The 27,472-nt window shown below is 42.5% G+C and overlaps 1 long non-coding RNA gene across 1 annotated transcript; it reads right to left on the reverse strand.

The window, feature by feature from the left end:
• LOC103548349 (uncharacterized) lies at nt 1-24,996 on the reverse strand. The gene is made up of 3 exons (XR_544231.2): nt 24,746-24,996; nt 19,519-19,610; nt 1-1,889 (listed from the first exon to the last, which is right to left on the reverse strand). It is a non-coding gene; the product is annotated as an uncharacterized lncRNA (long non-coding RNA).
• Nucleotides 24,997-27,472: the final 2,476 nt, after the last annotated feature.

The raw sequence follows: 27,472 nt of genomic DNA on the forward strand, positions 1-27,472 counted from the left end.
AATGTTATAGTAGTTTTATTCATAATAACCAAACACTGGCAACAACCCAAATGTGACAGATTGTGGTGTATTTATACAATAAAATACCACTAACAAATAAAAAGGAAGAAACACTGATACATGTAATAACATAGAAGAATTTTTAAAATATTAGGTTGAGGAAAAGAATCCAGACAATAAAGAGTTTATATCGAATGTACCATTTGTATAAACAGTCAAAACTAATTTGTGAATCTATACTAGAACAGGCAAAACTGGTCTATACTAAGCGTCTTAGTCTGCTTGGGATGCTATAACAAAAAAATACCATAGACTGGGTGGCTTAATCAGTAAACATTTGTTTCTCACAGTTCTGGAGGCTAGAAAGTCCAAGATCAAGGCACGGGCAGATCTAATATCTGCTGAGGGCTCTCTTCCTGGCTGGCAGAGGACATCTTGCTGTATCCTCACATGGCCGAGACAGCAGAGAGCTAGCTGTCTTCCTCTTCTTATAAGGGCACTAATCTCCATCATGGGGGCCCCATCCTCATGACCTAATTATCTCCCAAAAGCCCCATCTCCTAATACCACTCTGTTGGGAGTTAGGGTTTCAACATATTAATTGGGGCGACATGAACACGCAGTCCATAATGCTCAGAGACAACAACCTGATGGATTCCTGGGATTGGGAGGAGCAGACCTTGAATGCAAAGGAGCAAGAGAGGACTTTTTGGGTGATGAAATCAAAACTGTATCTTGATTGTGCTGGTGGTCACATAGAAGTATGCATATTTTAAAACTTATCAAACTGTGCATTTAAAAGGGGAAAATTATTTAATGTATGTTATACTTCAATAGAAATAAACAAGTTAGGGGGCCCAGCAGTGGGGGTAGGGGACATGGCAGGGAGGAGTTCTAGTAATGGCATCAACACAGCTTTTGTCTGCAGCTTGCCTTTAAGGCATGATACATGTGTGATTCTGGGCCCCTTGCCCCACCCTTTCTGCACTACAGGGTATTGAGGATTCAAAACAATTAGCAAAGCATGCTCAGGCTGTCCACCTACAAAGGCTTCACAGTTTAATCTATTGTTCTGCATTTTCATACGCCTGCTTTTCTCTCTGTCATCCTCACTGCTGTACTAGTCTAAACATACCAATGTAATTTTCATATACATATATAGGACTTACATATATATAAATCAGCTAGTTTACATAAAAATCCTGTCAGCCTAGCATAGCAGACATTGGGATTAAAAAGCCTAATTACCATAAAATATTAAGTGCAGAGAACGTTACATATTTATTTCTAAAAAGTTGTATTTTCACCAAATGAGTAAGGTCCTGGGGGGGTGGAAAGGATGGGGCCAAGCACACAAGCAGGGAAACTGGCCTCGGGAAAAATCCAGAAAACCTGCTCATTAAAATAGGGAGGAAGAAGGGCTGAAAATAGAGGTGTTTTGAGGGGGATGCTACAGAATAGGTGGCCTTTTGTCTCCACACAGTGGGAGCTCAAGTGGACTGGAGGGGTCAGGGCTTGAGGGAAAAGAGAAAAGTTTACAAGGGGCCACTGTGGGGCTTTGAAAATAGGCTCACCACAGAGGCAGCAGTGAGTCTGCTCGGGACGAGCTGTGGTCACAAGTCACCAGTTCCTGATGGTTCCAGTCAGTCTGGAGTCAAAATTCATCTCCTCTGAGAGTCCCGGTTCTCCTCTCTGCCTTTCACATGCAGGCATCTGAGCATTTTGAAAATGCAGAAGCTCTATCTCCATCTTACACACACATTTTACATCTCTGGGTTGTGAGAATACAAAGATGTTACTGTCCTTGTGTTCCTGTAGGTCTGTAAGTTTTCTTTCCAGTTTAACATCTCATCCTGTAGTAGTCGTTTCAACATCTGTGCAGCTTCCTCCTGGAAATAGATAAATAACAACAAAAAATCAATAATTCTTCACATTACCTTATGTGATGGTTAATTTTATGTGTCAGCTTGGCTGGGCCACGGTGCCCAGATATTTGGTCAAACATTATACTAGATGTTCCTGTGAAGGTACTTTTTGGATGAGATGAGCATTTAAACCAGTGGACTTTGGGTAAAGCAGATTGCCCTCCATAATGCAGGTGGGCCTCATCCAATCAGTTGTAGGCCTGAATAGAACAAAGGCTGATTTCACCCATGCAAGAAGGAATTCTGCCGGCAGATGGTCTTTGGACCAGAACTGCAACTCTTCCCTGGGTCTCTAGCCTGCTGGCCTAGCTCATCAGATTGGGGCTCGTCAAGTCTCCCCAACTGCATGAGCCAATTCCTTAAAATACATCTCTAGATAGATAAATTTAAACATCAATATAAAGATTAGAGAGATGGAGACAGAAACAGAGACAGAGACAGAGATAGACATAGACATAGAGACATCCTGTTGGTTCTCTCTCGAGAGAGAACCCTGGCTAATACTCCTTATAAGAAGTGCTTTCACATAAGATACCCAGCAGGTGGATCGTGGGAGTCCTTTGCGCTAATCAGCTTACACAGCCTCTTCAAACTTCTTTCACTTGGAAAAGGACAGAAACATGTGATCCATCCTCCATTTCTCCTCATCACTGTAATTTCCAAACTCCAAAGCCACGGAGACCACCAAATTTTCACGCTATCTAGTGTGTCAGTACTGATTTTAAAGGCATTACACAGAGGACTGTTAAGGCTCAATTCATTTACCACTTGTAAATATTATTACTAAAGTGAATTTTAAATTCAGCATTAAATCTATTGAGAAGGATGAGGATTTTGTTGGAATAAAGATGACTAATAATGCATTATCAGGAGCAGCAACAGTGGGACTCATGCAGTTGGCAACTCACCCACAGATTTCCAAAAACAGCCCTTCCTTTACAGACCCTAATATAACACTAGCACCTCCTCTCAAGCTGAGCTCCCATAGTCTTGTCTTTGATGCGGCTTATTGACAGAGGATGATTTTCAAGCAAACAAACCCTTGTTCACGTTTTTAGGATGAGAAGCGAATGGTACAACAGTGTACATAGGATATATTCTCTCTGCTTTCAACTCTGGTTTTTTGGGGGGATTTTTTGAGGAAGATTAGCTCTGACCTAACTACTGCCAATCCTCCTCTTTTTGCTGAGGAAGACTGGCCCTGAGCTAACATCCATGCCCATCTTCTTCTACGTTATATGTGGGATGCCTACCACAGTATGGCTTTTGCCAAGCGGTGCCATATCTGCACCCGGGATCCGAACCGGTGAACCCCGGGCCGCTGAGAAGTGGAATGTGCGAACTTAACCGCTGCGCCACTGGGCCGGCCTCTCAACTCTGGTTTATGTACAGCTTAGTTTTAGGGGTAGAGCTGCTTCAGATGATTGGCACCAACACAGCCGACCCAGATATTAAAATGGCAAAATTGTTTTGTACTTGTTGGAAAGCACCTGCTACCCTATGCAAACCCTGCCACCCCACACCCCTATTTCCTCTTCTCTGGTCCCTCCTGGGACTCCTCCAAGACCTCTTCACAATTTCTGACTAAAGGGATAATGCTTGGCAGAGTGGGGACCCTTGGAATCCTACTCTGGAGCTGCTGTCAGCACCCACGCCCTACTGATTGCTGAATATTCTAAATATTATACCTCATTGGTAGGCTTTTAATTACTCAGCGTATTTCTGTTGAAAAAATAAATAACAAAATAAGAAGCAGAGGCATTCTTATAGCAATCTATACTTTGTAGCTTTTGCAATACATTAGCCTATTTGACAGCCAGCCCTGGTGATCTAGTGGGTAAGATTGGGAGCTCTCACTACAGCTGCCTGGGTTCCTTTCCCAGGCAGGGAACCACATCCCTCGTCTGTTGGTTGTCATACTGTGGCAGCTGCGTGTTGCTGTGATGCTGAAAGCTATGCCACTAGTATTTCAAATACCAGTGGGTCACCCATGATGGACAGGTTTCAGTGGAGCTTCCAGACCAAGACAGACTAGGAAGAAGGACCTGGCCACCCACTTCCAAAAAAATTGGCCATGAAAATCCTACGAATAGCAGGGGAGCATTGTGCGATGGAAAGGGCAGAGAATGAAAGACCAGCGCTTCACTCTGCTGGACACAGGGTTGCCAGGAGTCAGAATCAACTTGATGGCACTAACAACAACAGAGCCTACTCAGCAACCATTTATAGAGTCTTACCATGCTCTAAGCACGGCAGTAGGTATTTACACACACGCTGTACACACATTTACTCCTCATAACAATCCCATGACTTAGGTCGTACTGTGGTAATTTTTCCCCCAAATCATATTAATATTAGCTAACATTATTCAGTGTGCTAGATGACAGGCACTATGCTGAGCACTTTACATGGATTAGCTAATTTAATCTAACACAATGTCATGAGATAAATTCTTTTTCATCTCCAATACCTAGACGAGTCAACTGGGACTGGAAAAGATTAAGCAACATCCTTAAGGCTAACAAACTAGGGGAGAACAGAGCAAGGATTCTCACTCAGGTTTTCCAATTCCAACTTTTCCACTGCTTTCTGCATTGTTCCACATTCCCTTGCATTAGAAGTTAATATGGACAGGAGTAGTGAGTAATAGGGCTATTGTAATTTCTAAAAGGCTGAAAGCATCTTGAGCTTTAACTTTCAGCTTTAATATTGGCATCTTGTATCTTTCACATTAGAAAAGTGACACATTCACACCAACAGCCAACAGAGCTCTATATGAAACTCTGCTCCAATTTTTCGTTCGTAATTCTTATCTTCAAAGGGTGGGCATTTTGCTCTCCTTAGAGATTCTTTCTGTGTTTTTTCTTACAAATTGTATTTAAGATGAAAAAACTCAGACTTCAACTTCCTCGAGATATTATGGAGTATTATGGGGGTTCCTGGAGACTTGCCCCAATCCCTGCCCCTCCCCCTTTCCCTACTCATGTCCAGTGGGGACTGCTAGACCATGAGCGTTGAGGACAGAGACTGTGCCTATTTCATTGTACCCCTGGCCACTAACCTAGTGCCTAGAACATGAGAAAATAACAAATATTGTTTGAATACAAGAGTAAGTGCGAGAGAGAGGCGGTACTTTTTAAATGTCTCCAAAAGAGACGATTGTCCTAACTATGATAACTGTGTGCTTTGGCTCCACAACACACTCCCACTAGGTTAAAAATTCACCATATCCAGTACATGGCTTCTGACACCTGGTTCTCTCTTCTTTCATACAACAAATATTTACTGAAATATTCATTCACTTATTTAACAAGTACTTGCTGAGTACCTATGAAGCAGTATTCTAGATTCCAGGAATACAGTGATGAACAAGAAGATAAGCGAGGTCCCTTCTTCAGGCAGTTTACACCCTAACTGGGGGGAGGGGTGGAGATAAAGACATCCGAAAACAACTCAAAAAATAATGCACAAAATATTTACCAATTGCATGAAGGGCTATGAAAAAAATAACAGGGAAAAGAGATGGAGTAACTAGGAGTAGCAAAGAGAAGTTAACTTTTGAGTTGAGATCTAAGGGACAAGGAGGATCTAGCCACACAAAATGATGGGAAAAGAGCATGCTAGGCAGAGAGGGCAGCAAGTGGAAATGGCAGGGCTCCTGAGGAACAGAAAGGAGGCTGGTGCTGCTCAAGTCCAGGGGAAATGGGAAGAGCATGAGGGAAAGAGAAGCCAGGCCTTGCAGGGCTCCACGGTACAGTCTGACTTTTGTTCTCAGAGAAATACAAGACCAATAAAGTCCACTGTGGAGGGTGGACGGAAGAGGGAAGAATAAAGGCGGGAGCTAATGGTGGCCTGGACTAAGAAGGTGGAGTTGAAAAGGAAAGAAATCGATGGATTCAAGTTCTACGTGAGTTGGGTGTATTGGATAAGGGAGGGGGAGGGAAAGGATCTGCTTTCCTTAAAAATGTCCTCATTGCTTAAGCAAATGAGATAGGGAGAATGAGACAGCACCAGGTTACAATCGAGAATTTTCATTTTGTTTATATAGTCATGCATCACTTAACGACAGGGATATGTTCTGAGAAATGTGTCATTAGGTTATTTCATCATTGTGCAAACATCATAGAGTGTGCTTACACAAACTTAGATGGTATAGCCTAGTGCACACCTATGGTAATCTTATAAACTAATCTTATGGGACCACCGTCGTATATGTGATCTCTCATTGACTAAAATGTTGTTATGTGATGCATAACTGTATTGGTTTTCCGTTGCTTATTAAATACTCAAATGGGGATATCAAATAAGCAGTTGGATATACAAGCCTTGAGTTCAGGAGAGAGGGAGATAGGAACTAGAGGTAGTAAATTTGGGTCTCATCAACAGATGAATGGTATCCAAACCAAGCCAATAGATACAAGGATCTTTCTTTCAGCACCAGTCATAACCATGGTAACTCTATGATCTTGGGCAAACGGCAACTTCTCCATGCCTCCATTTTCCTTCCATGAAACAGGACTGAAAGTACGACTTCTTAGGGTCGTTGTGAGGATTAATAAAATACTCCATGTACCCTAGTCCTGGATCAGCACTCCACAACCGTTAATATAACTGGTTTCTATTTTCCTCCCACAACTGCCTTTACACTCACTCTGAGTGTGACTGTTCGAAGACAACTAAAGCATGAATGCCTTCCAGGGGGTCTGCTCAGACATGCTTATTCTATCAAACTCTGGAAGTCCTGGCCTGTTCCCCTGCTGCCCGAAGTCTTCACCTGCCTTCTCAGGCAGCTTCAGCCAGCCTTGCACCCTCAGAACTCTCTGGGCAAGAAGAAGGCACCAGTCTCATGGGGGAGATGTCAATATTCCCACCTGCCAAATAATCCCCCTTTCTAGGTTTGCTGTGAGAACCACCCTAACTTGGCTTAAGGGGAGAGGCCCTTCTCTCCTCCCCCTGAGTGAAGAGCAGAGAATCATCATATCCCACTTAAACCATCTTCCCAAGCTTTTTCTTATATAGCTGAAGGCAGCTGATGGAGTTAACAGTCAAAGAACCCGTTTGTTCATCTCGCAGTAAGTCCTACAGAAATGTGGCTAGTGTTCCTCTTTATGATGCAGGGAATTTGTCAGACATTGCAACTAGCTTTGAGTTTCAGCCAAAATTCCAATGGGAAACATCCCATTTCTCACCATACATACTTTATTCTTAAATTTTTTTCTTAGTATCAAATTTATTTGCTCATTTTGACCTCCATACAAACACTGGCCCATGAATCTGAAGTCTAAAGAGAATTAGGAATAATGACAGTGTATAATACTGCCCCTTCTTTCTATACGCTTGTGATATTGGATGGCAAATCTGAATAAGACATCATAAAAATATGCTCTATAGAGGAGTTCATAAAAAGGGTCATCTGGGTGATGTCTGAGTTTAAGGGAAGCGTGATAATTAATTTCTCCTTCTCTTCAGAGCTCAGAGCTAACTAAGAAATAGAGGCAGATGCATAAAGGTCAAAACATCAGCCTGATACTTCAGAATGGCTAGATTGGAGAATGTAGCTTATCCTGTAGCAGATGTGGGCTTCCCATGACTTTGCCCCACTACCAACCCAGAAAGGCAGGCTGCTACAACCAGCAAGATGAAAACCTGTCTTCAGAACCTTACTATACAGAGGCAGGAGCCAGGAACGCATGCATATTGTTGGCAGCAGATCCCAGAAAGAGAACCAGATGGTCTATTTGGAAGGCAGGGACAAACAATCAGAGAAGCTTGGACAAACAGAGATCAGACTTTCTGGGCCTTCCAGATCAAAATGATGAAAGAGGAGAAAGATACTAAAAGTGTTCCTTGATCTTTTTCCTTCTTTCTTTAAGGAAAGGTAGGATGGGGGGTAAGAATGCCCCCTTCATAGAAAGCACTAAATGCTGTAAACATGCACAAAGTAGAGAAAGATCACCTAAAAGTTGAAAAACCCAGGAAAGAAAGCCTCATGACGTTCATTTGCTCCGGGCCTGCCAGGTGTGAATTTTTCAGGGGAAGGAGTGCAGGAAGCATTCCTGTGGGAGGGAAAGAGTGAGTGAAGGAGAGGAGGGAGAAAGGCAGTTGTGCCCAGGAAGAAGCGAGTGGTCTAGGTTGATTTGAAAATCAAGAGCTTCAACGGAGGAAGAGAGGGAGACAGTGAAAGGCAGCCCAGCACCAGGTTGGGGAGGATCTTGGTTACAAGCCAAGGAGTCTGTATATTATTTGGTCAGGAATTGGAAGGCAGTCAAAGTTTTGAGTAGGAGAGGAACACAATCATGGCAATGCTTTAAGAAGATTAAGTGGGCAGCAGAGTTCAGAATATATTATCTGGAGAGAGTCTGGAAGCAGGAAGATCAGTCAGAGGCTCCCGAATGGGTTGGAAGTGGAAGTAACATTAATTAGTGTCATCTCAGCGGGACTGGAAGGCAAATGACATTTGTGCAGTGCTTTAGGGTTTACAAAGTTCTTGTCGCATAATCGCCAAATTTGATAGAGCAATTGTGGGAAGTAAGCAGCTCAGTGATAGACACAGTGTAAGACAGTTTGCATCAACAAATATTCATTGAATACGCACAAGGAAGACTCTAATGGACGTGGTGACTATACACAGGAAGGAAGGCAAGTGGAGAGCCAAAGACGACTCAGCCCTCAAGAACCAGAATAATTAATTCACTCATCATATATTTACAGAGCTCTTACTATAATGCCAGGAACTGTTCCAGATGCTGGGCTGCAGCAAAGAACCGGATAGACAAAGAGTTTATCCTCAGGGAGCTTTTATACTAGCTAGAAGAGATCAATAGATAGATAAAGAAATATAAAATATCAGGAGGTAAAGGAAAAAAAATCTGGGTAAGAGCATAGAGGCTCAGGGAGGTCCTTTTTGAGACAGTGTGATCAGAGAAGTCCTCTTTCTGGAAGTGACTTCTAAGCAGAGACCGGAAGAGAATGAAGTAGTATCCACAAAAAGTTCTGGAAGAAGAGAGGTCAAGGCAGAAAGAACAGTAAGGGAAAACCCCGACGTGGGTCTGGCGTGTTCAGGAAGCAGCACAGAGGCCAGTGTGGGCAGAGCAGAGTCCACAAGGGGTGGGTGGCAGGAAGTGAGACCAAAGGGGTAGCCAAAGGCCAAACCTGGAAAGGCCTTGTAAGCCAGGCTAAGGACCTCGGCCATTGTGTGGGGGAATCATTTGTAGAGGGGCAAGAGCAAATGGAGACAGACCAGTGAGAAGGCACCACAAGAGTCCAGGCAAGAGACGATGGTGGCCTGGACTAACGTGATATCGTTAGACACAACGAAAAATGGCCAGATTCCCAATATATGATAAGGGTTATATGATTTTTTAATTAGATTTGATGTGAAGTATAAGAAAAAGGGAGAAATTAAGGATGCTTCTAAGGTCTTTGCTTAGCTGAGCAGTTATAAATAGGTGTGCCCTTTCTGAAATGGGGGAACAGTGGGCCAAGGAATCAAGAGCTTTGCTTAGAACCTGCTATCTTTGATAAACCTGCTGAACAATCAGGTGGAGATATTGCAAAGGAATGTGATTCTGGAGTTAGGGGGAGAAGTCAGGCTTTGAGAAAAAAATTTGAGATGGCTTTACTCTCTTCAAAAATAGAGAAGCCAGGAGAGAGAAGCTGGTTCTTATATTTATTCAGTATTTACTCAGTCCTACTATGTATGACTAGGTCCTGCGGGTGCGGAGACCAAAGACACAGTCCTTCCATTCAGAGGCCTCACAGTTTAGTTAGAAACACAAGAAAGGAAACCACCAAATACACCATAATGTGATAAGTCTTATAACAGAAGGTTCCAGGGGCTGCTCTAGGAGACAGCAGAAGGGCACCAGATTCAGGAATTCAAGCAAGCCTTCCTAAAGAAGGCGATACTCAAGAGAAGTTTCAAGGAGTGAAGAAGGGTTGTCTGGTTAAAAAAAAAAAAAAAAATCCAGGTCTGAGGAGAAGGGCATTTCAGGTGGAGGGAGTGCAGTTGATAGCACAGAGCCATGTGACAGCTGCAGGTATTTAGGTCTGTTGTAACAGAGGGTCCTTGTGGGAGAGTAGCAAGACACGAGACTGGAAGGGTAGGCAGGGATAGATCACCAAGGCCCCCATAGGCCATGCAAAGGAGTTTGTCTGATGGGGAAGACCACAAGTTCAGTTTTAGAAATGCTGAGTTTGCAATACAAATGAGAACCAGCCCTGATGGCCTAGTGGTTAAAGTTTGGCACACTCCACTTCAGCAGCCTGGGTTCTGTTTCTGGGCACAGAACTACATCACTTGTCTGTCAGCAGCCATGCTGTGGTGGCGGTTCACAGAGAAGAACCAGAAGAAGTTAAAACTATACACAACTATGTACTGGGACTTTGGGCGGATGGGGAGAAGAAAAAAGGAGGAAGATTGGCAACAGATGTTGGCTTAGGCCAAACCTTGCCCTGCAAAAAAAAAAAGTGAAATATAAATGGGATGTGTCTGGAAGGTGAGAGAAAACAGAAGATCAGAACTCCAGGGAAGGTCAGGGCTAGCTTCATATTTTTATCTATGTCTATATTGATAATATTTTAGAGTTTCCCTCATAGAGATCATCATTGAAGCCACAGAAGTGAATTAAATGTCCAAGAAATAGAAAATGCAGAGAAAAGAGGAGCAGGAAAAACACAGAGTTGTAGGTAATGCTCACAATTTGAGGACCAGGAGAAGAGAATGGTGTAAATCAGGGCAAGAATGGTTGGGAACACTTAAGAACCAGGAAAGCACATTGTCACCAGAGCCAAGGAAAGCAGAAGATTCATAAAGGAGCCTGTGGTTGGCAATGTCAACACTGAGCGAGGTTAAGGAGGGTAAAAATGGAGGGGAGGTCATCAAATGTGGTGACCAAATAGTCCCTTGGTGACCTTTGGGAGAATAATTTGGAAGAAGGCTGGGGGTAAAACTCAACAGCGGGGTCAGAGTGATTAGGATTGGAGCGAAAAAATGAAGGCAGAGAAGGTGGACTTCCAGGGCTTCATTCCCAAGCCCATCATCCTATTTTCGTGCCTGGATCTGCCTTTGGTACTCAAGCTTCACCTGACCCACTTCTCCTGACCTTCTGTCCTGTTCCTCTTATTCTCACTGCCTACTGCCCCAACATGACAGCATCTCTTGCCAGCAACAGTTCTAGCATTCAGCCAACCAGCAAGCTATGAACTGAATCATCAAGTAGACTTTATCAGATAAGAAAATAGGTCAAAGATTAGCTTGATGAAACACGTGCTGTCATAGACTCTAAAACGAACAGAATCTCTTTAAGGACACCCCCGACCTGGAAGAATCCCCACCAGCCTGTGAATAGTGGCTATCCCAGGTCCCGGCCAATAGGAGGTTGTGGGGCGGATGCTTTTTCATTTTTACCATATACACCATTTTATTGTTTTAGATTATTGTTGCTGTTTTACAACAAAAAATGTGTTGGTTTTCTAATTTTAAACATTTTGGTTAAAAAAAAAACCCATTCTTCTAATGTGCAGAGGTATCATTTGGCTAAGACCATCTATATTTCTTCTCCTTTTCTTTATGTTCTCCTCCATTATTCTTGGCAGCAAGAATTAACTCAATGGAAATGTTGGCAAACTCTCGAGTCAGACATTTGTTCTATTTAATGTCATGGCCATATCTAGGTAATTGTTCTCCTATATCAATTGATATCTAGCTTTTAATGTAATTGGATCTTTGCATATCCAAAAGCCACTTATGCAAATTAAAACAATGACTCCACTCAATATACTGAAAATAATAACAACAGTCATTAGGAAAGTAAGTGAAGCTAATCAAAGCCCCGCCTTTCTAATTTTCTTTTTAGAGACCAACAGCTGTAACAAGTGGAATCAGGAGGAGAATAATTGGCCACTTATTACAATCCCTACTATTTATAATGGTAATAAACAGCATTAATAGCAAACAAATTAAGTAGTGCTTCCCCTGAGCAGTCATGACAGATTTTCCTCCTATTACTTGAATCTTTTCCTTCTATCACTGGCTCACTCAGGCTCTATTCCTCTCCCCTGGACCAAGACAATGGCCTCCCAGACTCTATTCTTGTTCCTCTTAAATGTATTCTCCACATTGATCACTGGAATGAGCTCTCTAATACAAAAACTCAGCCGTTGACTTGCTTTAAATCCTTCGGTGGCCCTTAATGCAGTATGGAATGTTTATGATCTTTATCATAGCATGCAAGAGCATTGGTTTCCTGGCTCCTACCTGTGGATCTTCTGAACTCAGGCTCATGGTGTGCCAGAATGAGCTCTTTGCCTTTTGGGGGCTATTGTATGGAGCTCAGATCACTGCCAGACTCCACTTTGTCTTGCGGTGTTTCCTTTTGGGGAAATTTAGTGTCCTCTTCTGTCACTGCACTTTGCTCAGGTCCACTATAGTCCACCATGGCAGGTTTTCCTAATTTTAACGTTTGGTAGAAGAGGTCGATGCCTCATTTCCTTCCCTCTCAGAAGGCTTTTAGGATCCTTATGCAAATACATCCGTCCCTCCCACAACCTCTGCAAACTGAGAAGTCTTCGTTAGACTTCAGGATTGGAAACAAGCCAAAAACAGTTAATTGTCTACCATTTTCCGAAGTCAAGATATGCTTGAATTCCGATATTTATATGAAGGATTCTGCTCCAATGTGACTTCCTGTGTTCACCTCTAAATAAAAAATTCCACCACACCTGGCACCCTATTATACACAATAATCGGATTTGTATAAAACCCAACTCACTATGGATAGAAACACACATAGATCTTAAAGCTTCACATCTCTGCTCGGGAAATGATTTTTCTGATAACATCCCTTAATAATATTGTAGCTGTTTTATAGGTGCTCTAACAGATCACTTCCTGGGGCCAATAGCACTAAGATTAGGGCTTTCTCTGACTTTAACCGGAACCCAAATGATTGAACCCTCTCAATTAACTGCTTATTATTTCTTCTGCACCAGACTTCTAAATGAAAGAAGGAGAGAAGCCAATAGTTACAGATTTGTCAGCGACCATTTTCAGGAGCTGTTGAAACAGCTTCTACAGTTATAGACCTCAATCACACACATGCACAAAAAATATAACATCTACAGTTCTCAGGATCTAGCAACTCTTTGGAAGGTAAGGTTTTCAAACTTGGCCTGTTCAAGCCCTGTCACCATGAGTAACCCTGCGCTTGGAATGTCGTACTCAGGCCTCTAGAAAATGATGACTACAGAGATAGGAATTTCCATTGAAGACCAGATGGGGGAAAACTTTAGAAACATAATGCTGGACCCGCTGATAGCAGTAGAAGTATCTGCAAGACCCGCAAACATTCAGTCAACCAGCAAGCTATGGTCTTTTTGAAGATGCTTATACACGTAAAAATACAAAAGTCGGCCACGTGTATGTCTGGAAGCCCTCCAGCTTTCTGAAGTCATCCATTCTTAAAAGTCCAAGTTAAAACAGACAAGGAACTTATTTAAGGACATTAGGCAGCTCTAGAAACTCTGAGAGGGCCAAAGACTCATGCTTGGAGCTATCCAGGTAGGAACAATGCTAACCAACTTATGCAAGGAGTCTTGCCCATTTGGCTTGAGATTACTGGAAGAGATTAATAAAGTTTTGTGCCCTTTGTCACATTATAGATCTTGTATTTTCCCAAATAATAAGAACCTTATAACCGGACACTTATCCCATTGCTGTCTCAGCTCTCCGGAATGCAGAGCTCAATTCAGAGCATCCAGCACTAACTCCCCAACGAAAGGGATTGGCAGCATCCACTTTCCTCTTGCAATCACCTTCTGTGTATGGGTTAAACTTTACAAAATCTGGGGTCACCCCAGGTGGCACAGCAGTTAAGTTTTTACTTTCCACTTCCGTGGCCCGGGGTTTGCTGGCCCAGATCCCAGGTGTGGACCTACGCACTGCTTGTCAAGCCGTGCTGTAGCAGGCATCCCACATATAAAGTAGAGGAAGATGGGCACGAATGTTAGCTCAGGGCCAGTCTTCCTCAGCAAAAAGAGGATTGGCAGCAGATGTTAGCTAAGGGCTAATCTTCCTCAAAAAAAAAAAAAAAAACTTTACAAAACCAGCATGGACATTCTAAATAAATTAATTAAACAGAAAACATAACATATAGCCACAGTCAATTGCTGCTAGACCAAGACAAAGACACAGCAAAGCTATGGCCTTTTAAAGAGTCCCTGAATTATCAAAAACCAAAAACCAAATGTCTGCTGCTTCACTTTTGCTAAGTCCTTGTGTCTTCTGAGGTCATCATTCCCTAAATATCCTAATAAAATTGCCTGGGTCCCATACCATATAGCTCGGGAAACTCTGTGACCACCTTCCTCCAACACAGGCATGCACAGACACCATATGCACACACTTTCCCCATCCCCACGGCATTGTCTCCAAAGTTCCCCCAAATGAGGTTGAGACTCTAGTCATTAGCACATCCTCTGAGCTATCACCTTTCCCCACTTCTTCGCTCCAAGATTGTTGGTGTAGTAGATGCTGTCAGTGCTCGACCAAAAGGAACTGCCTCATCCAGGAGGTTAGGCTTCCACCATTCTCCCTTCAGAGAAGACAGGGGACCATGAGTGACTGACACGAGGGTTTAAAAAACCATACCCCTTGCTTCAAGGGGGTCCAGCTCTATGGTGCAATTCATGCTCCCAAGCTCCCTGTGGGGTCAGGGCCAGGGCTGTCCCTGCCAATGCCACATCCACGCTGGGCTTTCTTCTCCTTCCCTACTCTTCCTCTCTCACTCCCCTTTCTCCTGAGGGCTCTCTTTTAACACCTCACTTTCACAACAATCCCTGTCTCCTGCTCTGTGTCTGGGCAACCCGACCCACCACTGTTGGGTTCAGTAGACTTTTTCCTGAAGGAGAATGCTAACCCAACATCAAACAGCAATGATTTGGGTCTGAGTTCAGTGCTTCATTGCTAAAACAAGGAGCATCGGCGTGAACAACTGCAGGGTAGGTGGCCCTCTTCTCCATACAGAACAATAGGACAATAGCATATCTATTTTTATGGTTTCAGAAGCTTTCATTCTGTCCTCTCTTAACTGCGTCTCAGGGAAGGAAGTGAACACAGCAAGAAGAGGACAGCAAATCCTTGGTGGAGGGACCTCCCAGAGACTGACACTTTGTATTAAAAAGTTTCTGCAAGCTCTTGAAGCAGACACAAAGCACAGGAACCAGATCATTCAACTCATAAATTCGTCCTTCCCAAATGCATTCCTCTCATTCTCTTTCTCAACCACTTTTATCCATACACTGAAGAACACTTCCTCAATTCCTTTTGGGACTGTGAAAAGTGCTACAAAGAGAATCTGTGATGCCATGAGGAAAGGTAGAATAGGATTTGGTCACAGGGAAATCCTGTGGGAGCCGAGATGGGCAGGAAGGCATGGCTTCCCCCTCTATGGGCATGGGTGACGTGGAGTGCATACATAGTCACACTGCTATGGCAGGCGGGCTAAGTTGGAGGGATATACAAATTGCCATGGGACTGCCGGGAAGGAAACCATCATCATTACTTGGTGATGAGGAGGGGAGAGTCAGCAAAGTTTCCACTGAGGATGTGACAACTGATCTGTGTCTGGAAGGATGAAGAGTGGATTATTACCAAGGAGAAAAGGAGAAAGAAAGAAATCCTAGGTAGAGAGCCCCAAAGGCACAGAGATGTGAGTGCAGATGGCAGTGGCAGGACTAGGTAAGTGCAGCATCCTATGGAGCTGCGGCAGGAGAGGAGATGGCTTCAGAAAGATAGCCTGAAGCCAGCTTGAGAAGTCCAGAGCATCATGGAACTTGTTCCAGCAGGAAGTGCTTTGTTCATACGTATCATAAACCAATCTGCCTACTATGTGGGAAAAAGAGAGGGGGTTAGGGGTGGAGACGAGAAGGCAGTGAAACCAGTTAGGAGACATTGGACACGATCGCTAGTGCTTATTGTGTACTTATTACATGCCAGGCACCGTTCCAAGCCTTTCCCACATTTTATTTCACTTAATCCCACTAGACTGAATGTAACAAATACTGTTGTGCATCTCAAATGGCAGGAGGAAACCGAGGCACAGGGGGTTAAGTGAGTTGCCCAGGGAGTCAAAGCCAGTAAATACAGAGCAATGAATTAAATGTGGAAGTCTGGCTCCAGAGTCTGCAGGCTTTTCTGCTCCTCTCTTCTGAAATGGCCCAGGGGAAAAATGCTGAGGGTCTGTCCTAGGGCAATAGGAGCTGGACCAGAGAAGAGGCAACAAAACAGATGACATTCGAGGCACAGAGATAAGCACAAATAACTGAGGTTTCCAGTTTCAGCGAAGCAGGGGAGGGGATTAGAATTAGTAAGGCAGGGAGCAGCAGCGTCAGGGAGGAAATACCATCTCCGTGTGAGGCATGCTCAATTCACAGATTGGGAGACTTCCTGGTGAAATACGTCTTACTCTGAGCCTCCCCATCCTCCCTCGGTCGGAAGACACCCTCTCCCGTTTTCCACAACTGGGCATCGTCATGCTTGCTCTGTCCTCTGCTCTATCAAAGTGTTTTCTCAGGAAAGTGCCTGGTACGGATGCCATTTACACATTAACGTCAGCAAGTGCTCTCGTAGTGGGTGGCTCGTAAGCAAGAGGCTTCTCCCTGTCAAAGGAGTCAGTAAAAATCAAGAGAACATGTTGAAGAGGAGGCTTCCTGGCACCCTGGAGAACCTGTCCTGCTTAAGTGGATGATAGCCAGCCCCACCTGCCAAGACAAATCCAATCACCCAAACAGATCAGGGCCTCCCATTCATTCAAAGGCTGTGGAGGGACTAGGGTCGCTCTCAGTGTCGTCTTAAGGGGTGCAAAAGCTATCAGGAAAAGAGAACACTTTGGAATGTCAGCTAATTCCCAAGAGCATCCAGGCCTTCTTTGACAAATGTTCTTGTCCAAGGGACCATCTTTTAAAAAATCAAGCATCTCTCTCTCTCTCCCCCCTCCATTTCTCCCTCTCTCCCCTGCCCTTCTGCCCTCAATCCTAGTTGTGTTTACTAAAAGAAAGTCATTGACACAGGCAGCCCTGTGGCACAGCAGTTAAGTTCACGCGCTCCGCTTTGGCAGCCTGGGGTTCACTGCTCCGGATCCCAGGTGTAGAGCTACACACTGCTCATCAGGCCATGCTATGGCAGGTGTCCCACATACAAAATAGAGGAAGATGGGCACAGATGTTAGCTCAGGGCCAGTCTTCCTCAGCAGAAAGAGGAGGCTTGGCAGTGGATGCTAGTTCAGGGCTAATCTAAGAAAAAGAAAAAAGAAATTCACTGACAGATGCAAAAGACTATTCATTGTGTCATCATTTATCACAGCAGAAGATTGCACACAATCCAAATGTCTATCAATGGGGGACTTATAAACTGTGACATGTTCCCACAATTCTCTATATTCAGCCTTGAAGAAAAATGAGGAAGATCCCTCTGTGTCAATATGGATACCAAGATTGTTACATGCAAAAAGCAAGGTGCAAACTGGTAAGTCATATGCCATCTTTCATATATATATATATAATATATATATATATATTCTTATATTTGCAGAAAGAAATATTGGAGGAATAAACCTGAAACAAAATTAGCTACCTCTAGACAGCTGAGGCAAACCTCATGGAGGACACAAGGATGGAAGCAACACTGCTGGGGGAAACTACATAATTTGATTTTGGAATCACATAAATGTTAAAAATATTCAAAAAGTAAAACTAAACCTAAAAAAGGAATGAAAATATTTCATGCAGAAATTTAAAGGAGATATTTCACATAAGCAACCCACAGGGAGAAGTCCAGCCGTGGTGTATGGCCCTCTGAGTAAACTCCCAAAGTAGGGGAACCTACTAGTGCTTGGTCAACCCTCTCTAACTGGCCTTCCAGGCATGATGTAAGGTGAACACAAAGGACAACGGCAGGCAACGGAGAGAGAAAGGGAGACAATATGGCTCAAGAAGAGAGCCGCCATGGGGAAGTGACAAGAGAGCAGGAAGGGAGGAGCAGCACAGACATCAATTCCCCAAACCCCCTTCTCCACCCACTGCAAAAACTCCTCCCTCCACCTTGCCAGAGATGCCTGTCATTCACCAAGACTTTTCTTTTAAGTTAGAAATATTTGTTCTAAATATTTAGCGGAGACCCTCTTCTCTATTAGCACTTTTGCTTGTGTGGCAGGATACTAATTTAAGATACTAAAGTGTATCTTTTTGCTCCAGGTGTGTCCCTTCTTCCTTTCCCTGCTCCCCTGCCCCCATTGGAGCATGGAATTACCCGCGTGTTCCTTGCCTCAGTAAGCAGACGTGGAGGGAAGAACAGAAAAGCCTGTGAGTCTAACATTCACTGCCCCACCCCCTGCCCTTGGGAAGGATGAGGAGGAAGAGGGAGAAAAGGACATCTGGGATCCCGAGAAGGGAGGATCCATCTATCATTCCCGGCAGAGAGGGAAAGACTCACACCAGGAATGGCCATGTGGCTGGGACCCGCCATAGGCAGCCCCACCCGAGTTCTGTGCTCCAAGCAAGACAGAGAAATAGGGAGATGCACTCAGTGTAAAGGGCTGTGCAGAGAGGGACCTGTGGGGACCATGAACAAAGACCAGATGGGCCCCCACTCATTCTTTGGCAGGGCACAAGATTCAGGAACTGTGACACACATCAGGGAGGGAGAGAAAGCCCTGGGAAGGAATGAGGGTTTCCATTCCTTTCCATTTTCCAACGGCCTACCCTTCTGTGAGTCTAAAGTTGGTAATAAATTGGTTTACAGATCATTTTAATGTGTGTTTATTGCACACTTCAATTTTGCGATGAAATGTACATCCAATACCCCTGATTCTTTCTCAGCCTAATCTGACATGCTTGGACTCCTGGGGGAACAGCGGTTTGGTGCAGGGAAACAAAAGCAGGCGTCTCTGGGTCCCCAGACCTGTCCCATCGCAGTGTTCTAACTACACAGGGTGCTGGGACCAGAGGCAGCAGCACGTCAAAGCAAGCAAAGACAGAGCCTTGGAGGACTTGTCAGGGAAAGAAGCAGACCATGACTGCCCAGTCCACCTTTATTTTATTCATGTGCCCAGAACTTAATGCCACAGAGGTCAGACAAACACACTTGACTCAAGAGCAGTCAACAAAATTGTCCTGCGCTTTGTTCTGAAGGCAAAAAGCAAAAAGAACGGTCAGAACAGGGACAGGGTGGAAGGGGATGCCAGCTAAAAATATGAAGGGATTCAAAGAGAATGCCCTTTCTTCAATGTCCTGGAGATTCAGTAGCTGATCTTGATTGTTACGTAAGGAGACAAGCTTTCTTTAACGTAATCGCAGTTTTGGAACCTACCCAGCTTCAAAAAACAAAGTTAACCTTTGGAGCTGTGTGAACTGGCAGGTGGAGTGATTACATTAGGATAAGAAGAATGCATTTCATATGGTCCATTGCCTCATAAGACTGTTATAGATTCCACAGAAAAAAAAAGTTAAGGCTCTCCACCTGTCCCTGATCACCTAGGCTAACTGGTTCTCTCCCTGGCCCACCTTTCACACAGCATTGCAACAACAACTAACTCACCTGCTGGAACGTGAGCTCCGAGAGGGCTGGGACAGTGTCTCTTCATGTTTTAACCTCCATTGCTTGCTACAGTGCCTGGTGCTAGTAAGTGCCTGACAAAATAGGAAGCAAAGAGACGGGTGAATAGTTAAGTGGGAGCTTAATGGATTGATAGGTGATGAGTGTGTTGGCTACTGCCCCATTGTTTGTGAGGCAACCCAAGTTTTGCTATAATGTATGCAGTCTCAGGACAAAGGGAAGGAGCAGGGAACGGGCGGGGTCATAGCAGAGTTGTGTTTTAGTTTTACCTAACCTCTGAGTGGTGGCTCTAAGTAGATGTGGTAAATCTCCAGCACACAACTGGAGAGCGAGGATATCTGATGTCGTGGGCCATAGGTGGCAGCAGGACGTTCTCAAAAGCAGTAATATTCAAGGATCAGGTCAGATGACAGTATTGTGGGTGTAAGGACAGTAGATAAAATCCCCTTGACTCAGGATTTTAAGTGTTAAGCAAATAGTGAAAGTTCTAGGTAGAGCTCCAGGCCCAGTAAAGAATCAGAAGATTAATTAGGACACCAGAGTAGAAGCTCAGTTGGATCTGTTGATTTATCGTGGTTACAGCTTGTGGGACACATGGCTGCTGCTGACTCACTGGATACGGAGCTTTACGCAGCAAGACTGATGTCAGCTCCCGGCTCCTGGAAAGGACTAGGGCCCTAATGCACTCTTCAGGGATCCCATTCCAACTCTCCCTCCAACTTATCAGTGCTTAACCATGCTCAAGTCTCTCTCCTATTAAAAGGAAATAAATAAACCAGTCAACAAACAGGCAAACAAACTCCCCTTCTTACAGTCAATGTTAGCTGTATAATTGTCTGCACTTTTTCCACTTCCTTCTCTCTCCTCTTGTGAGTACGCTCAGCTGGGTAGTTTTTCTCCACTCACGTGATGGCTCTCACCAAGGAGAGTGATGGTGTTATTGTTGTTCCATCTAAAGAACACGTTTCAGTATGTAACCTACATGCCCTCTGCCGCATCTGTCATTGTTAGCCACCACTCTCCTTGACTTGACTTCCACGATAATGCCCTCCTGCGGATTTCTTCCTACCTCCTGCCTGTCCTTCATGGACTCTTCCTCCTCGGGCCATTTCTTTCCCACATGTTGGTGCTCCTCCTAGTTTTCCTAGGTACTCTTTTCTCACCCTATACACCCTCTCATGAGATGTCACCCATCCCCTTGGCCTCAACACCCAGATGCAAATAACTCCCAAATCTGTATTTGACTTCAGATTTCTTTGCAAATCCCCAGACCTATATACATACCCTCTTTCACGGACATCTCCCCTTGGCCATCCATAGGCTGAAGTATGCCATTTTGATTCTGTCAACAAGAGGCAGTCTGATCTTAAGGACCAAAATGAAAGTGACAAGACCCAAAATGATACATAGTAGAATTTGCTATAGATGAAAAGCTGACTTGAAGATCACATATTGTTGGTAAATTTAAAAACTGCAAAAAGTTTCAGGAAAATATTAGGCTTGGTTAAAAAAAATAAACTACAGCTAACAATAGCAGAGACAGCAAATGATAAAAATTTTTCTCACAAATTGATGAAAAATGAAAAAGATTGGATAAAAGTCTACATGTGTAAAATCTGACACACTAAAAATAGTGGACCTAAAAGGAAACTTGCCATGGAGAAAGCTATAATCTCTAAAAATTTGACAAAGATGAAGAAAAAAAAGTTGAAAAATCCAGCTTCCTTTTAAAATGAACAGGAGAATGATTTTATCTTGATGGAGATAATGTTGGTAAAATAAAAATGAAAGTGGAAACAATTGTAAACAGTTTAAATATGCAATATAGAAAATGGATCAAGGAATTAAATTGCCTTAATGGAGTTCACCCTGGAATAAATCGTTGCCACAAAATTCATCAGTGTTGATATCATCCTAGGGGAAATGTTTATATTCAAAAACAAAAAACCAGCTGGGTCAAAATATGCATGAGTTCAAGATGATGAACTCGAGATGTCCCACACTTCCCATGGGTACTTCAAACCCCACAGGTTCCAAACTGGACTTTCTATTCCCCACTACACTCCAAACCACTTCTCTTGTTTCTTCTCCCTGACTCCTCTCCTTTCCTTATCTTCTTTTCACCACCACGTTGGATCACATCCTGCCTTATCTTCCTCCTAAATCTCTCTCAATACGTTCTCGTTACCTCATTCCCACCGTAACTCCTGCTATAGGGGCCATCACCTCTTCTAGGCAACAGCCCCTGAACTGGTTGTACTGATTCCCTTGACTATCTCAAACCACTCCACACCCTGCCAAGGAAGGAGATCTTTCTGAAAGGCAAACCTGATCATCTACTCCTCACAGGTTCCCCCTGCCCTGAGCCTGGCTTGTGAGGTCCCGCATGGTATTTACATCTCTAGCCTCAACCCCACAGCTACTGCTATATTATGCCTCTCTCCATGTCTTGACTTGTCATCTTTCTCTGGCAGCACACATGCTTCCCCTTTCACCCTAAACCCTGCTGCCTTCACCCTGCCCCCTAGAACCCTTGTGCTAGAGAATTCCTATTCATCCTTCAAGAGTTATATTGCAGAGCCAGCCCTGACGGCCTAGTGGTTCAAGTCCAGCACTCTCACTGCTTCAGTGTCCCCGGTTTGTTTCCCGGTCATGGAACCACACCACTCGCCTGTCGGTTGCCACGCTGTGGCAGCGGATCGCAGAGAAGAACTAGAAGGACCTACAGCTAGGACAGACAACCATGCACTGGGGCTTTGGGGAGAAGAAAAAAGAGGAAGATTGGCAACAGATGTTAGCTCAGGGTGAATCCTTCCTTGACAAAACAAAGAGTACCTATTGATAAGAGATGTCAATCTCAGTACCTCCAGAAAAAAAAGAAAGAAAGAATTATATTGCAATGGGCTGTTTTCTTGTCTGTCTTTCCCACTAAATTATAAAGTTCTCAGGGCAGGATCATGCCTTATTGACTACTATATTCTTAGTACCAAGTACCGTGGCTCACGTGTAACAGGATCTCTCCATATTTGGTAAACTGATGGATGGATCTTATGTAATCTTCAACAATCCTGCGGAGCAGGCTTTACTACTCTTATTTGAAGACGCTCAAAGAAGTTAAGTGACTTGGTCACGTTCCCATAGCAAGTAAATAGCAGTTAAGATTTAACCTATAAGAGTTTAACTATAAAGTGAGTGTTCTTTTTATTCCACCATGCAGTGCATTTTAATTGGATGCAACCAAAATTCAGATGTGGGGACACAGTTCTACAAATATGACATTGAGAGTCAACAGGGGAGACTAATGCATTAAAAAGTGACTATAACTCAGTGTGGTCATGTAGATGTAGATATTCAGACAATGCGTATATACAGAAAAGGGAATGGCCACGGGGGAAAGGGAGGGACGACTGTGGGGGGAGATATTCTAACTAGGGTTTAAAGGATGAGTAAGAGCTTGACTGGCAAAGTTGGGAAGCGAATCCTGGGCAGATGGAGAAAACAAGTTTAGTTTTCTTAAACATCAGTTGCTACATCAGAATGAGCTTAAGAAATTACTGTTCTCTCTTGAGTGTGGTATAGATGACAAAGCTGCTAATGCCAATATTTTGACATTTTCAAAACACCGAAGCGATTAAATGTATAAGAGTGTAAGTGCCAGTGAAGATGATTTCTCAGAAGCATCGAGCACTGTGCTGAAAGCGTCTTTCCTGGATGCTGCCAGAGTCCTCGGGCAGGCCATTAAGAACGTATTTTTTCATGTCTTGTACCTCATCAACCTACTCTGCTGTGTTCCAAGCACTAATTAGAACTGTATGTCGACTGCCAAAGTAAAAGCGCTTACATTAAAATAATAAGTGTCTAAATTAAATGGCTCAAAACAGAGTCCGATTCCAAGTTGACATACAGTTCCTACCCTATAACCGTGGAGGGAGAAGGCTGAGACTCAGACATAAAATGTAATAAATAGTGTACTCTTTCCGATAGTTATAATTATTTACAATAATCTACACCTTAAAGTTCACAAAAAACAGCTTCCAAACCATCATCCCATTTTATCCTTTCAATAGACCAAAATGGTTTGAGTTGGGATTTTGAGGTAAAATATGATATTCTATATATGAAGAATACACTGCCTATCATTAAAACATATCTGTGATTCCTTGTCAAAAACCTAATCCTTTGTCCCATAGCCAAACAAAACACATTTTTAAAAAATGTTTGTTCTATAAATGTTATACTGAGATAAATTTTTGGAAAAGAAGATGTGGGTAAAAGTTTTTAACGAGATATCAGACTTGGACATTGAGAATAAGACAATATATGGTAAATGCTCAATTAACAGAGACAAATGTTCTAATCATTCTACTCAACAATTATGGGTAGAAGTGCAAGTAAATTTCACTATATATGAGGCTCAAGAAAACTGTGAATTATTATTCAACTTGTGAAGAAGTCCCAGAGGTAATGTTAGCAAGAATTTGACCTCCTAATTCCTCACTCCACTTCCAGAGCATTCTTGCCCATTCTTCTGTCTAGTCAAAGCCCTGCCTCCCCCACCATTTGTTCCCTATGATTTAGCCCTGGAAACTGAAACTCAATCTGGAAGGTTTACTCAAACACTGTGCGTCTTCCTATCTCCCTCACTCTGCCCATGCCCCTCGGTCCGCCCGTAAGGCCCTTCAGTTACCTCCTCAGCACCATCTTCCACCTGGCAAACACATCTTCCAAGACCCCTTCAAATGCCACTTCCTTCTCAGCTGTCCTGGCTCCCCCCAAAGCAGAATAAATCAACCTCTCCTTTGAACAACAACGGCACTTCATTCATTCCTCTCTTGGGGCACTTAGCACATTGCAATGTCATTACTTGTGGACAGTAATTAAACGTCTCACTTATCTCTGTTACTCTAGGCCTTTGTACAGTACCTGGCACATGGAAAACATTCAGCAACTGTTTGCTGAATAAGAAATACTAGTTTGTTAGATTGAAGGAGTTTAAGCAATTTAAGATAAATATTACAATTTAGAATAGGCTACTTGAGTTCATCAGAAGAAAAATATTAGAAGCTTACACCATGTCAACATTTAACTTTAGCTTAAAATAACCCAAGAAGTACCTAAAACCTCATAATTCTAGAACTGAAAGGAAACTTTGAGACAATCTACCCCACCTTCTGCTCCATGGATCAGGAAACTAAGGTCCTTGGCTCACCTCAAGTTTCATGACTAATGAGCGCCAGCACAGAATCCTATCCAGGCCATCTGACTCCCAGTGTATGGCTTTCTCCATTTTACTCTGCTCTCTTCATCTGAAGATCTTTTCTAGTCTACTGCCAACATATGAGGTTAAATTCTAGGGTCTAGTACCAAATTTTACTCACTTTGGCCCAAGAGCAAAACATATTGTTCTGAGAAAACCATCTGTTAGCTAGAAACAACTGCTTGCATGGGTGATTCCACCTGTGTGTTTATATAGGTCCCTGAAGGATTGACAGATACTGCCCATTGGAAAATTTGGTTTAAAAAATTACAGACTCAGAAGAAAAATCCTTGCTGATATGTTATTTAAAAAGAATATCCTTAATACAAAGAAAATTATTTACTTTCAAGGGAGAAGCCAGTTATACTGTCCATAAAACAGAACCCTATCTATAAAATACCAGTGAAGAGACCAGATCATACCAATCAGGGTTTCTCTCTCGAGCATTAGTCAAATGTGAGAGGGAAACAAGTGGCAGAAGATTTAGAGTAGGCATTAAAGTGCCCAGTCAATGGAATCAACTTATTTTTGTACCTTTAATTACTTAATCCGAGATTGACTTTATTGTCTACATTAAGATAAACTAGAAACTGAGAGAGTGTATCAAGCTTGTAAAAATAAAATCAACTTGCATGAAACTTAATATAGTTTAGGAAAAGGATATCTAGCTAACCATGTCAGATCATAAATCTCAGTATAATAAATATTAAAATGGAATTTTAAAAATGGTTCGCAGCACTAGAAATGAATTTTTATTTATATAGTTGGTGTTATTACAGAGCTAACTACATGGATGAAAGGTCAGAGTGAAAGTTACGAGATGATAAAGAACGAACAGCATCTGATTGAGCCTCAGTTTTCTTAGCAATCCAATATTTATGCATGAATTATACATGCCAGATTTTTAACCCCAGTATATATCTGTCATCAGTGGGCACACGCTTAGGGGGAGGTGAATTAATATTAGCATGAATTCAGGCAAAGCATAATTAGGAGGCTAAAACTGTCCCAAGAAAGTAATGTTTGCTAAAGCCACAATACATGTTTTCTTTTTATTGCTCTTTTGAAAAATTAGCCACAGTACTATTCTCCTCCATGAAATTGTACACCTAAGTTACGGTATTTATTAAGCATCCATAGAGAAGATGAGGGGTAAAAACTGTTCATTATTTGAAATTGATACTAAATTAGAAAATGTCAGAAACAACATAAGGATTTCATGCATAAATATTAAAACTGAAAAGTATTGAAAAGCAGAGTACTGAAAAGTAGAAGAGAATATAATAGATGCATATAAAAGAGCAATGAACTCAGATAAACAAATTTCTAAAATGTGGAAAGCAAAAACCCTAAAAGGAGGATTATTTTGAGAATCGGAAAATCTATTACACATTTGCAAAACATTTTGGGGAAAAAGACAAAAGAGAGAGACAAAAATACTTAGGTTTGCATAAGAAGAGAGAAAATTTAAGCAATAGATCTAAGACCCAGAGAGTACATTTACTCTTAACTATCTCTGAAACAAAAAGAAGAAACTGAAACATATATTAGAACAGAAACACTGATTAATGAGCAGAATGAAAGCTAATTACGAGAGCCGGAGTGCCTGATCACGGCCCAAAAGAACTTAAAGCGCATGGAAGTCAAGATAAAAACTACTCAGTTACCTTCGTCTCTGAGACTTCAACTAGAAACACCAGAAAAAAGTAAAAATTTACCCTAAAAATCACGTAAAATCTTCTGATTACCAACTATTATTTGATAAGTGGCCAAAAGAAACAATAAATCACCATCACCAGGGAATAACGAAAACAGGACAATAAAAAATTCTGAAAGGCAAAAATCCAAAAGGGCTAGCAACATGAGCTAAGTGATAAGAATCTCCTCTGCTGTGTGAATTCTAAAATTAAAGCCTTTGCTAGCTGGAATTATAAAGAGGGATTGTGACAGTTATCAACAAATTTACTGGAAAGTCGGAGTTCATTCTGCAAATAGATTCTTGTTAATTAACTGACTAAATGATTAAAACCATTCTAAACACGACACGGCCATTTTTTTATGGGGATAATGAAAAATGAACAATGTTCTTTCTCCTCAAAGACAGAAATCTGGAATGGAAAGTTTGCCAAGTCATCACCTTGGTCCCTTTCATCAGTATTTTGGAATTTTCCAGAAATTTAAAATCTGATACAAAAGAGACCTTATATCTAATCATGAATAAAAGGTCCTATTAGTCAAAAAAACATGCTTTATGTTCATACACTTTTATTACATAAACAGAACCTACTTTTACGTCTGCAGAACAAAATATCTTTTATAAAACATCGCTTTTAACAAAATACAGCTTTCAATAGGTCCTATTTAGAATGGTTTCAGTCCTATATTCTTGTGCCAGAGAAACGCTTTTAGAAATAAGATTTTGCTCATGACTGTTTTAGTTAAGTTCCAACAGGTACATTAGAATCAAAGGCACATTATTCAATTTATGCTACATCTTCCAGAAACAAACTCAGTTGACGTCCTTTAGAAATCCATGGAATACAGCCCAGACAGGATAAAACATAATGAGTATCAGTCCAAAAACGATTGCAGAAGACAGAAAATATTATTACTAAAGCTCAGAGATTCAATAAACTCACATAAATTTACTGCAAAGCCTTGCTCTGGGCCCAGCAGTAT

This window comes from Equus przewalskii, chromosome 3 (assembly GCF_037783145.1).
Source record: "Equus przewalskii isolate Varuska chromosome 3, EquPr2, whole genome shotgun sequence".
NCBI classification, from domain to species: domain Eukaryota; kingdom Metazoa; phylum Chordata; class Mammalia; order Perissodactyla; family Equidae; genus Equus; species Equus przewalskii.